This window comes from Pseudophryne corroboree, unplaced genomic scaffold, assembly GCF_028390025.1.
Source record: "Pseudophryne corroboree isolate aPseCor3 unplaced genomic scaffold, aPseCor3.hap2 scaffold_563, whole genome shotgun sequence".
Classification (NCBI taxonomy): Eukaryota; Metazoa; Chordata; class Amphibia; order Anura; family Myobatrachidae; genus Pseudophryne; species Pseudophryne corroboree.
Window position 1 is genome coordinate 25,713 of NW_026970162.1, and position 12,676 is coordinate 38,388.

General features: G+C 46.3%; 1 long non-coding RNA gene across 1 annotated transcript; it reads right to left on the reverse strand.

The window, feature by feature from the left end:
- Positions 1-688: 688 nt before the first annotated feature.
- On the reverse strand, positions 689-11,786 carry LOC135032967 (uncharacterized). Its single transcript, XR_010228422.1, has 3 exons — positions 11,724-11,786; positions 10,621-10,689; positions 689-790 (listed from the first exon to the last, which is right to left on the reverse strand). It is a non-coding gene; the product is annotated as an uncharacterized LOC135032967 (long non-coding RNA).
- Between the last annotated feature and the right edge of the window lie 890 nt (positions 11,787-12,676).

The window sequence follows — 12,676 nt, forward strand, 5'->3', positions numbered from 1 at the left end:
AGTCTGGAGCTACTCAGAAACTGCACAGAGATGTCTTTTCGCAATATTTCGAATCTTTCGTTCGCAATTTTACTATGCTAAGATTCACTCCCAGTAGGCGTAGGCTTAGCGTGTGCAAAGCTGCTAAAAACGGCTTGCGAGCGAACAACTCGGAATGACCCCCATTGCTCCCAACACTGCTTTCACTCTCAATACTGCCCCAACCCTCTTTCCCCTCTCAATATATCCCCAACACTGCTCCACCTCCAAATACTGCCCCAACACTCTCCTCCCACCCAGTGCTATCTCAACACTGCGCCCTCTAAAAATACTGCCCCAATACTGTACCCACTCCATATACTGCCCCTATACTGCTCCCACGTCACATACTGTGACAACACAGACCCTCCCCTTAATATATTGTCAAAACACAGCTCAAGTTTGGCCCTGTGTCATTAGTGCCAGATGTCTGGGTGCCTTACAGCTGTTTCCAATGTATTCCTGAGGGCAGCCAAGTCTACACAATTTGTCTCCCCCCTTTATGCCTTTATATCTCTGTCTTCCTTCTTTTTGGTGTGGCTGTCTGACCCCTCTTGCTCTGGACACCGCAGCTCCAAACTACACCTCTGTCTTAAGAACAATTCATCATTATTTTATTTGTGTTTATGTTATTCATAAATAATTCACTATAAGCTATACATACGATATGACGGAGGTGGGGCTGAAGCCTGCAAGCTGGCAGATGGGCGAGATTTACGTTTAGCCCATGATCTTGATGCTGGGGGCTCAGTTGTTGTATGAATCTTATGAACTACAAAAAAAATATAAAATGTAATCAGTGAATAGAAAGAAACTTTTATGACAGCAAAGTCACAAAAAGTAAGTCAAAGGATAAGCTGCTGAGGCTGAGCTTCTTTACCATATACTATAGAGAATAGACACATAGACATAGACATATACTATAGAGTACACACATCACAACACTAAAATTGTGATAACTATTCCCTATAGCAGTGATGGGGAACCTTTGGCACTCCAGCCCTGCTACACTTTTGCTATTTGGCCATGCTAAAACTGTAGCAGTGCATGCTGGGATGTGTAGTTCAACAACAGCTGGAATGCAAAGGTTCCCCATCACAGCTCTATAGTATATACGGCCTGATTCAGACTTGCGATAATTGCACATCTATGATCAATAACTCTGACATGCGGGGGGATGCCCAGCACAGGGCAAGTCCACCCCGCATGCCGGATCCAGCCACCCCACCGCAGACATGCGAAAGCATTGTACGGCGGTGATGCTTTGACATCTGTCAAGTACCCCTCGGCCCACCCAGCAAATGGTCCAGACATGCCTGTCCAGGTTGTACCCCCCTAATGCTGCCGCAATGCCGTCAACATGCCCCCCTCCTGTACCGCGACCACCTCTGCCTGTCAATCAGGCAGAGGTGATCGCACAAGGGAGATGCCATCGCATATCACTGTGTGTGCACGTGCAATGCGGCTTCTACATGTGTGCACACTTCACCGGGCATCAGAATGCCAATACTGCCGCAGCAGCGTTCCAGTCTGAATTAGGTTCTTAGTAACGAAGCTCAGCCTCAGCCGCTTATTCTCATAGTTAATGTCCTCTCTAAATACTACTAAATGTTCAAGACAAAATGAGCATAATCCAGATTTTGACTAATACATTGATTATTTGTCTTTTTTAATACAAGATACCCTCTTTGGAGTTGCATGTGCCTTAGGCTGATATTATAGGATATTAGATGCCCAAGCAGCCACTGCCCAGGTTCCATATCATTGATTACTTTTACTTTATGTGGTGTCATGGAATCTATTGTAGAGAGAAATTGTTTGCAGTCCCATTTGCCCATTGATAATGAGTCTGAGTGATTCTGAATTGTCATCTCTGTATCCATCACATGGCCAGTACTATGCATACACATGTGAGAGAACAAACGCATGGGCATGTAGATATAGTTATTACCTATTGCCAGTTGTGCATATGGCAAGTGGGCACCTGTTATAGTTGTATCTCTTGCTCCTAGCTTTGGGTAGGAGTAAGTACCATTAATAGTAATGGCCAGGGGCATTTTAAGAGAGGAGGGGACCCACGTGCAGCCTCCGTCACGGGCCCCCTCCTCTCTGGCAGCAAGTAGACTCTGGCATACTGCCAGAGTCTACTGTGCATGTGCAGGTCTCCGGGAACATGGCACCTGCGCTTTGTTTCCGAGGACATCTCCAATGCGCATGCGCAAATCACTTGGGAAGGGCCTTGGTGGCCATTTTCTGAGTGATTTATGCCTGCACTAGAGGGCAGTCTCCGCGGGACTCCGGAATGGTAAATATATTAAATGGGTGCAGCGTGTTAGGTGTAGGTCCCCCTGGACCCAGGGGCCCATGTGCACTGCCCACACTGCACCCATTATAGAAATGCCAATGTGTCTGACTAAGAATACAGGAGGACACTCACACAAGACTCCTATCATGGGAGGCATATGGAATTGGAGCTGCTTTGTGTGTGACTCAGATTCAGGCCTCTGTTTCTGACCATTCATAATAGTAATTGGGCCACTGGTTCTAGTCATTTTCCTCCAATGTTTGTCTTCCCTATTAATATGCTGTTGGGCTGATCTATGTTTCTGTTATAAACAGTAGTGCAAGTATGGTGGTACGGGCCGGTACGGCGAACCGTTAAGAGTTTGGAAGCTGGTACGCCCTACTGCCCAACCACCTGACCACCTTGCAGTCGTCTGCTATTAGTATTGCATCACCTAGTGGTGGAATACTAGGCGGGAGATGACGGTGTTGCTGAGAAACGCAGTCGAGAGATGATCGTGTGGCTGAGAGATGCAGCGAGGGAAGATGATGTGGCTGAGAGAATAAAAAAGGAGTCAAGGTGTGACTGAGATGTAGGGGAGAAGATGATGGTGTGGCTGAGAGATGCAGGGGGTAGTAGGTGACGGTATCCATTTGGATGGTCGACCATGTTAAGGTCGACCACTATTAGTCGACATTGACATGGTTGACACATAACAGGTCGACACTTGAATGGGTTGAAATTAGAGATGAGCGGGTTCGGTTTCTCTGAATCCGAACCCGCCAGAACTTCATGGTTTTTTTCACGGGTCCGAGCAGACTCGGATCTTCCCGCCTTGCTCGGTTAACCCGAGCGCGCCCGAACGTCATCATGACGCTGTCGGATTCTCGCGAGGCTCGGATTCTATCGCGAGACTCGGATTCTATATAAGGAGCCGCGCGTCGCCGCCATTTTCACACGTGCATTGAGATTGATAGGGAGAGGACGTGGCTGGCGTCCTCTCCATTTAGATTATAAGAGACTGAGAGAGATTTACTGGAGCTGACTAGGAGGAGTACTGTTACTGTAGAAGTGTAGAGACTGAGTGGAGAGAGTTTACTAGTGAGGACAGTGCAGTTTACTTTATAATCCGTTCTCTGCCTGAAAAAAGCGATACACAGCACACAGTGACTCAGTCACATACCATATCTGTGTGCACTGCTCAGGCTCAGGCCAGTGTGCTGCATCATCTATTATCTATATATAATATTATATATATCTGTCTGACTGCTCAGCTCACACAGCTTATAATTGTGGGGGAGACTGGGGAGCACTACTGCAGTGCCAGTTATAGGTTATAGCAGGAGCCAGGAGTACATAATATATTATATAGTGAGTGACCACCAGACACACAGTGCAGTTTATTTAATATATCCGTTCTCTGCCTGAAAAAAGCGATACACACAGTGACTCAGTCAGTCACATACCATATCTGTGTGCACTGCTCAGGCTCAGGCCAGTGTGCTGCATCATCTATTATCTATATATAATATTATATATATCTGTCTGACTGCTCAGCTCACACAGCTTATAATTGTGGGGGAGACTGGGGAGCACTACTGCAGTGCCAGTTATAGGTTATAGCAGGAGCCAGGAGTACATAATATATTATATAGTGAGTGACCACCAGACACACAGTGCAGTTTATTTAATATATCCGTTCTCTGCCTGAAAAAAGCGATACACACAGTGACTCAGTCAGTCACATACCATATCTGTGTGCACTGCTCAGGCTCAGGCCAGTGTGCTGCATCATCTATTATCTATATATAATATTATATATATCTGTCTGACTGCTCAGCTCACACAGCTTATAATTGTGGGGGAGACTGGGGAGCACTACTGCAGTGCCAGTTATAGGTTATAGCAGGAGCCAGGAGTACATAATATATTATATAGTGAGTGACCACCAGACACACAGTGCAGTTTATTTAATATATCCGTTCTCTGCCTGAAAAAAGCGATACACACAGTGACTCAGTCAGTCACATACCATATCTGTGTGCACTGCTCAGGCTCAGGCCAGTGTGCTGCATCATCTATATATATTATATATCTGTCTGACTGCTCAGCTCACACAGCTTATAATTGTGGGGGAGACTGGGGAGCACTACTGCAGTGCCAGTTATAGGTTATAGCAGGAGCCAGGAGTACATATTATATTAAAATTAAACAGTGCACACTTTTGCTGCAGGAGTGCCACTGCCAGTGTGACTGACCTGTGACCTGACCACACTGACCACCAGTATAGTTAGTTAGTAGTATACTTATATTGTGATTGCCTGAAAAAGTTAAACACTCGTCGTGTGACTTCACTTGTGTGTTTTTTTTTTTTTTATTCTATAAAAATAAAACTCATTCTGCTGACAGACAGTGTCCAGCAGGTCCGTCATTATATAATATATAATATATACCTGTCAGGCTGCAGTAGTGATATATATATATTTTTTATATCATTTATCATCCAGTCGCAGCAGATACAGTACGGTAGTTCACGGCTGTGGCTACCTCTGTGTCTCTGCACTCGGCAGGCAGTCCGTCCATAATTGTAATACCACCTAACCATGGATTTTTTTCATTCTTCTTTATACATACATAGTTACATAGACATCTTCTCTTTATCAACCAGTCTATATTAGCTGCAGACACAGTACAGTACGGTAGTTCACGGCTGTGGCTACCTCTGTGTCTGCACTCGGCAGGCAGTCCGTCCATAATTGTATACCACCTAACCGTGGTTTTTTTTCATTCTTCTTTATACATACATAGTTACATAGACATCTTCTCTTTATCAACCAGTCTATATTAGCTGCAGACACAGTACAGTACGGTAGTTCACGGCTGTGGCTACCTCTGTGTCTGCACTCGGCAGGCAGTCCGTCCATAATTGTATACCACCTAACCGTGGATTTTTTTCAGTCTTCTTTATACATACATAGTTACATAGACATCTTCTCTTTATCAACCAGTCTATATTAGCTGCAGACACAGTACAGTACGGTAGTTCACGGCTGTGGCTACCTCTGTGTCTGCAGTCGGCAGGCAGTCCATAATTGTATACTAGTATCCATCTCCATTGTTTACCTGAGGTGCCTTTTAGTTGTGCCTATTAAAATATGGAGAACAAAAATGTTGAGGTTCCAAAATTAGGGAAAGATCAAGATCCACTTCCACCTCGTGCTGAAGCTGCTGCCACTAGTCATGGCCGAGACGATGAAATGCCAGCAACGTCGTCTGCCAAGGCCGATGCCCAATGTCATAGTACAGAGCATGTCAAATCCAAAACACCAAATATCAGAAAAAAAAGGACTCCAAAACCTAAAATAAAATTGTCGGAGGAGAAGCGTAAACTTGCCAATATGCCATTTACCACACGGAGTGGCAAGGAACGGCTGAGGCCCTGGCCTATGTTCATGGCTAGTGGTTCAGCTTCACATGAGGATGGAAGCACTCAGCCTCTCGCTAGAAAAATGAAAAGACTCAAGCTGGCAAAAGCAGCACAGCAAAGAACTGTGCATTCTTCGAAATCCCAAATCCACAAGGAGAGTCCAATTGTGTCGGTTGCGATGCCTGACCTTCCCAACACTGGACGTGAAGAGCATGCGCCTTCCACCATTTGCACGCCCCCTGCAAGTGCTGGAAGGAGCACCCGCAGTCCAGTTCCTGATAGTCAGATTGAAGATGTCAGTGTTGAAGTACACCAGGATGAGGAGGATATGGGTGTTGCTGGCGCTGGGGAGGAAATTGACCAGGAGGATTCTGATGGTGAGGTGGTTTGTTTAAGTCAGGCACCCGGGGAGACACCTGTTGTCTGTGGGAGGAATATGGCCGTTGACATGCCAGGTGAAAATACCAAAAAAATCAGCTCTTCGGTGTGGAGGTATTTCACCAGAAATGCGGACAACAGGTGTCAAGCCGTGTGTTCCCTTTGTCAAGCTGTAATAAGTAGGGGTAAGGACGTTAACCACCTCGGAACATCCTCCCTTATACGTCACCTGCAGCGCATTCATAATAAGTCAGTGACAAGTTCAAAAACTTTGGGTGACAGCGGAAGCAGTCCACTGACCAGTAAATCCCTTCCTCTTGTAACCAAGCTCACGCAAACCACCCCACCAACTCCCTCAGTGTCAATTTCCTCCTTCCCCAGGAATGTCAATAGTCCTGCAGGCCATGTCACTGGCAATTCTGACGAGTCCTCTCCTGCCTGGGATTCCTCCGATGCATCCTTGCGTGTAACGCCTACTGCTGCTGGCGCTGCTGTTGTTGCCGCTGGGAGTCGATGGTCATCCCAGAGGGGAAGTCGTAAGCCCACTTGTACTACTTCCAGTAAGCAATTGACTGTTCAACAGTCCTTTGCGAGGAAGATGAAATATCACAGCAGTCATCCTACTGCAAAGCGGATAACTGAGGCCTTGACAACTATGTTGGTGTTAGACGTGCGTCCGGTATCCGCCGTTAGTTCACAGGGAACTAGACAATTTATTGAGGCAGTGTGCCCCCGTTACCAAATACCATCTAGGTTCCACTTCTGTAGGCAGGCGATACCGAGAATGTACACGGACGTCAGAAAAAGACTCACCAGTGTCCTAAAAAATGCAGTTGTACCCAATGTCCACTTAACCACGGACATGTGGACAAGTGGAGCAGGGCAGGGTCAGGACTATATGACTGTGACAGCCCACTGGGTAGATGTATGGACTCCCGCCGCAAGAACAGCAGCGGCGGCACCAGTAGCAGCATCTCGCAAACGCCAACTCTTTCCTAGGCAGGCTACGCTTTGTATCACCGCTTTCCAGAATACGCACACAGCTGAAAACCTCTTACGGCAACTGAGGAAGATCATCGCGGAATGGCTTACCCCAATTGGACTCTCCTGTGGATTTGTGGCATCGGACAACGCCAGCAATATTGTGTGTGCATTAAATATGGGCAAATTCCAGCACGTCCCATGTTTTGCACATACCTTGAATTTGGTGGTGCAGAATTTTTTAAAAAAACGACAGGGGCGTGCAAGAGATGCTGTCGGTGGCCAGAAGAATTGCGGGACACTTTCGGCGTACAGGCACCACGTACAGAAGACTGGAGCACCACCAAAAACTACTGAACCTGCCCTGCCATCATCTGAAGCAAGAAGTGGTAACTAGGTGGAATTCAACCCTCTATATGCTTCAGAGGTTGGAGGAGCAGCAAAAGGCCATTCAAGCCTATACAATTGAGCACGATATAGTAGGTGGAATGCACCTGTCTCAAGCGCAGTGGAGAATGATTTCAACGTTGTGCAAGGTTCTGATGCCCTTTGAACTTGCCACACGTGAAGTCAGTTCAGACACTGCCAGCCTGAGTCAGGTCATTCCCCTCATCAGGCTTTTGCAGAAGAAGCTGGAGACATTGAAGGAGGAGCTAACACGGAGCGATTCCGCTAGGCATGTGGGACTTGTGGATGGAGCCCTTAATTCGCTTAACAAGGATTCACGGGTGGTCAATCTGTTGAAATCAGAGCACTACATTTTGGCCACCGTGCTCGATCCTAGATTTAAAGCCTACCTTGGATCTCTCTTTCCGGCAGACACAAGTCGGCTGGGGTTGAAAGACCTGCTGGTGACAAAATTGTCAAGTCAAGCGGAACGCGACCTGTCAACATCTCCTCCTTCACATTCTCCCGCAACTGGGGGTGCGAGGAAAAGGCTCAGAATTCCGAGCCCACCCGCTGGCGGTGATGCAGGGCAGTCTGGAGCGACTGCTGATGCTGACATCTGGTCCGGACTGAAGGACCTGACAACGATTACGGACATGTCGTCTACTGTCACTGCATATGATTCTCTCAACATTGATAGAATGGTGGAGGATTATATGAGTGACCGCATCCAAGTAGGCGCGTCACACAGTCCGTACTTATACTGGCAGGAAAAAGAGGCAATTTGGAGGCCCTTGCACAAACTGGCTTTATTCTACCTAAGTTGCCCTCCCACAAGTGTGTACTCCGAAAGAGTGTTTAGTGCCGCCGCTCACCTTGTCAGCAATCGGCGTACGAGGTTACATCCAGAAAATGTGGAGAAGATGATGTTCATTAAAATGAATTATAATCAATTCCTCCGCGGAGACATTGACCAGCAGCAATTGCCTCCACAAAGTACACAGGGAGCTGAGATGGTGGATTCCAGTGGGGACGAATTGATAATCTGTGAGGAGGGGGATGTACACGGTGATATATCGGAGGGTGAAGATGAGGTGGACATCTTGCCTCTGTAGAGCCAGTTTGTGCAAGGAGAGATTAATTGCTTCTTTTTTGGGGGGGGTCCAAACCAACCCGTCATATCAGTCACAGTCGTGTGGCAGACCCTGTCACTGAAATGATGGGTTGGTTAAAGTGTGCATGTCCTGTTTTGTTTATACAACATAAGGGTGGGTGGGAGGGCCCAAGGACAATTCCATCTTGCACCTCTTTTTTCTTTTCTTTTTCTTTGCATCATGTGCTGATTGGGGAGGGTTTTTTGGAAGGGACATCCTGCGTGACACTGCAGTGCCACTCCTAGATGGGCCCGGTGTTTGTGTCGGCCACTAGGGTCGCTAATCTTACTCACACAGTCAGCTACCTCATTGCGCCTCTTTTTTTCTTTGCGTCATGTGCTGTTTGGGGAGGGTTTTTTGGAAGGGACATCCTGCGTGACACTGCAGTGCCACTCCTAGATGGGCCCGGTGTTTGTGTCGGCCACTAGGGTCGCTAATCTTACTCACACAGCTACCTCATTGCGCCTCTTTTTTTCTTTGCGTCATGTGCTGTTTGGGGAGGGTTTTTTGGAAGGGACATCCTGCGTGACACTGCAGTGCCACTCCTAGATGGGCCCGGTGTTTGTGTCGGCCACTAGGGTCGCTAATCTTACTCACACAGCTACCTCATTGCGCCTCTTTTTTTCTTTGCGTCATGTGCTGTTTGGGGAGGGTTTTTTGGAAGGGCCATCCTGCGTGACACTGCAGTGCCACTCCTAGATGGGCCCGGTGTTTGTGTCGGCCACTAGGGTCGCTAATCTTACTCACACAGCTACCTCATTGCGCCTCTTTTTTTCTTTGCGTCATGTGCTGTTTGGGGAGGGTTTTTTGGAAGGGACATCCTGCGTGACACTGCAGTGCCACTCCTAGATGGGCCCGGTGTTTGTGTCGGCCACTAGGGTCGCTTATCTTACTCACACAGCGACCTCGGTGCAAATTTTAGGACTAAAAATAATATTGTGAGGTGTGAGGTATTCAGAATAGACTGAAAATGAGTGTAAATTATGGTTTTTGAGGTTAATAATACTTTGGGATCAAAATGACCCCCAAATTCTATGATTTAAGCTGTTTTTTAGTGTTTTTTGAAAAAAACACCCGAATCCAAAACACACCCGAATCCGACAAAAAAAATTCGGTGAGGTTTTGCCAAAACGCGTTCGAACCCAAAACACGGCCGCGGAACCGAACCCAAAACCAAAACACAAAACCCGAAAAATTTCAGGCGCTCATCTCTAGTTGAAATTGCGTTTTTTTTTTCTTTATTTGATTTTTAACTTTTTCATACTTTACCATCCACATGGACTACAATTAGGAATGGTAACCTGTGCCGAGAGCAGCGGCAGTGGAGCAAGGGGATTCAGTACACTAATTGGGGTTCCGGGTCATGTTACTGAAAAAATAACACCAAAAACAGTTTAAAAATCAATGTCGACCTTTCCATGTGTCGACTTGTCCGGTGTCATCCATTTTCATGTGTCGACTTTTAGTCCATGTTGACCATGTCTATGTCGACCAATAGTGGTCAACCTAAAGAATGTCGACCTTAACATGGTCGACCATTCATACCAGAACTGTAGGGGACACAGGTGGCATGAGTCTGGTTGAACCTGTTGTATGACTATGACTTTGGTTATATTCTTACACAAACAGGCATCTTCCCAGACCATGTAATTTCCTACATGAATAGTGAACACTGACTGAAGACGCTGTCTGACCAGGGAGGATTCATTTCTTCAGAGGTTGTGAGAAACCACCATATAGGTAATGTGCATTTGGAATGAAAAGGAATGTTCTCATAGTGATGAGAAATGGATGGCGTGTCATGTTGACATTCTGCTATTGTCTGTGACCACGCCCCCAGCTTTTATTTTGCGCACCTTCAGTGCGTACACACAGTACCACTAAGAATTTTTTTCTACTTGCACTACTGGTTATAATAATGGCAGCTACTGACTGGATGAATGTAAAAGAATATGTAAATACAATATATGTATAGTGCTATGGACACTCACGTCTCCCCTGGCGCATCAGCTGGCGCAGCTCTGCAATCTGCGCCTCCTGGTCTACATTCCAGTCACCATCTGTGCAAAATAACAAATGAAATTATTAATACAGGCGCTAAAGGTCTGTGCATTGCTTAACTTACATTTGAGAATTTCACACATATTTACTAATATTGGCTTGTGTGGAAGATCAGTCCCTGCTACTAATGATATGAGTTATAGAAAAGAAATATGCTTGCACTCGGGTGTACCCATATTGTACATGGTACCAGCTGTGTGGCAATATTAATGCCATATATGGATATAAAACAGGAAGACATTTGCTATAGGTGGATGCAGTTAAAATGCCGGCTATATGGATCCCGGCGTTCAGGATACCAACGCCAAAATCCCAACAGTCAACAATGCTGCCAGCTGGAATCCCAGCGCCCCAGGGCTATTCCCACTTGTGGGTGCCCAAGACACCCTTAGAGTGAGACTAGATCCTGTGGTGAGTGCAGAGAGTCTGCAAGGGGACACTTAGCGCTCGCTCTGCTGCCGGTATTCTGGCTAATTCAGTAAGAATTGCAAATTATGCTAATTAGCAAAATTTTCAATCCTTTGGACCACAGGCTGGGGGCCGCCCATCACAGGGCAAGGCCACCCAGCATGCTGACAGAGCCCCCCCTGATCAAGCAAAAATTGTGATTGCACCACAATTTCTGCTTCCTCGCAGAAATTAGGGTTGCCTCCTGAAGGCTCGCTGCCATCTTTTTGATCACGGCAGCTGCGTGTGATGTCACTCAGCCACCGCGATCACGCCCAGTCACGCTCCCCGTTGTTGCTGGCATGTCCCCTGTTTGCAAGCCACACCCCCACAACACTCCGTCTCCGCCTCTGCATTTTCTGGGGGGCGAAAACGCACACCAGCGAACAGATCTGAATGACCCCCAATATTCTGACATCTTGGTAATTTAGTAGAAAAGAGGGGTTACAGTCAGAAAACACATTGTGGGGATACAAGTGAATATATACATATTTCAGTTAAAGGTGGCACTGAAAATAAATCTATGAAAATAAATGTAACATAAATATAGTATTTACAATGTTTAGAAAAATAAATGTTACTATACCTGATGTTTCATCCCCATCTGCGATACATATCACAGGTAACAATATCAGGAACACAAGTATATACAGTATGTCTTCATCTTCCTGCTGCTGGTAGAGGAACACACAGATTGGGTATCTGCACACTCACTATGTATTTGTTTATTGTGTTCCTTGTGAGTGTATGTGATTCATCATCACCATACATTCACTTGGCAAACCCCTTTCTTATATCATAAGTAGTGATGTGCACCGTAAATTTTTCGGGTTTTGTGTTTTGGTTTTGGGTTCGGTTCCGCGGCCGTGTTTTGGGTTCGGACGCGTTTTGGCAAAACCTCACCGAAATTTTTTTGTCGGATTCGGGTGTGTTTTGTATTCGGGTGTTTTTTTCAAAAAACCCTAAAAAACAGCTTAAATCATAGAATTTGGGGGTCATTTTGATCCCATAGTATTATTAACCTCAATAACCATAATTTCCACTCATTTTCAGTCTATTCTGAACACCTCACATCTCACAATATTATTTTTAGTCCTAAAATTTGCACCGAGGTCGCTGGATGGCTAAGCTAAGCGACCCAAGTGGCCGACACAAACACCTGGCCCATCTAGGAGTGGCACTGCAGTGTCAGACAGGATGGCCCTTCAAAAAAATTGTCGCCAAACAGCACATGATGCAAAGAAAAAAAGAGGCGCAATGAGGTAGCTGTGTGACTAAGCTAAGCAACCCAAGTGGCCGACACAAACACCTGGCCCATCTAGGAGTGGCACTGCAGTGTCAGACAGGATGGCCCTTCAAAAAAATTGTCCCCAAACAGCACATGATGCAAAGAAAAAAAGTGGCGCAATGAGGTAGCTGTGTGACTAAGCTAAGCGACCCAAGTGGCCGACACAAACACCTGGCCTATCTAGGAGTGGCACTGCAGTGTCAGACAGGATGGCACTTCAAAAAAATACTCCCCAAACAGCACATGATGCA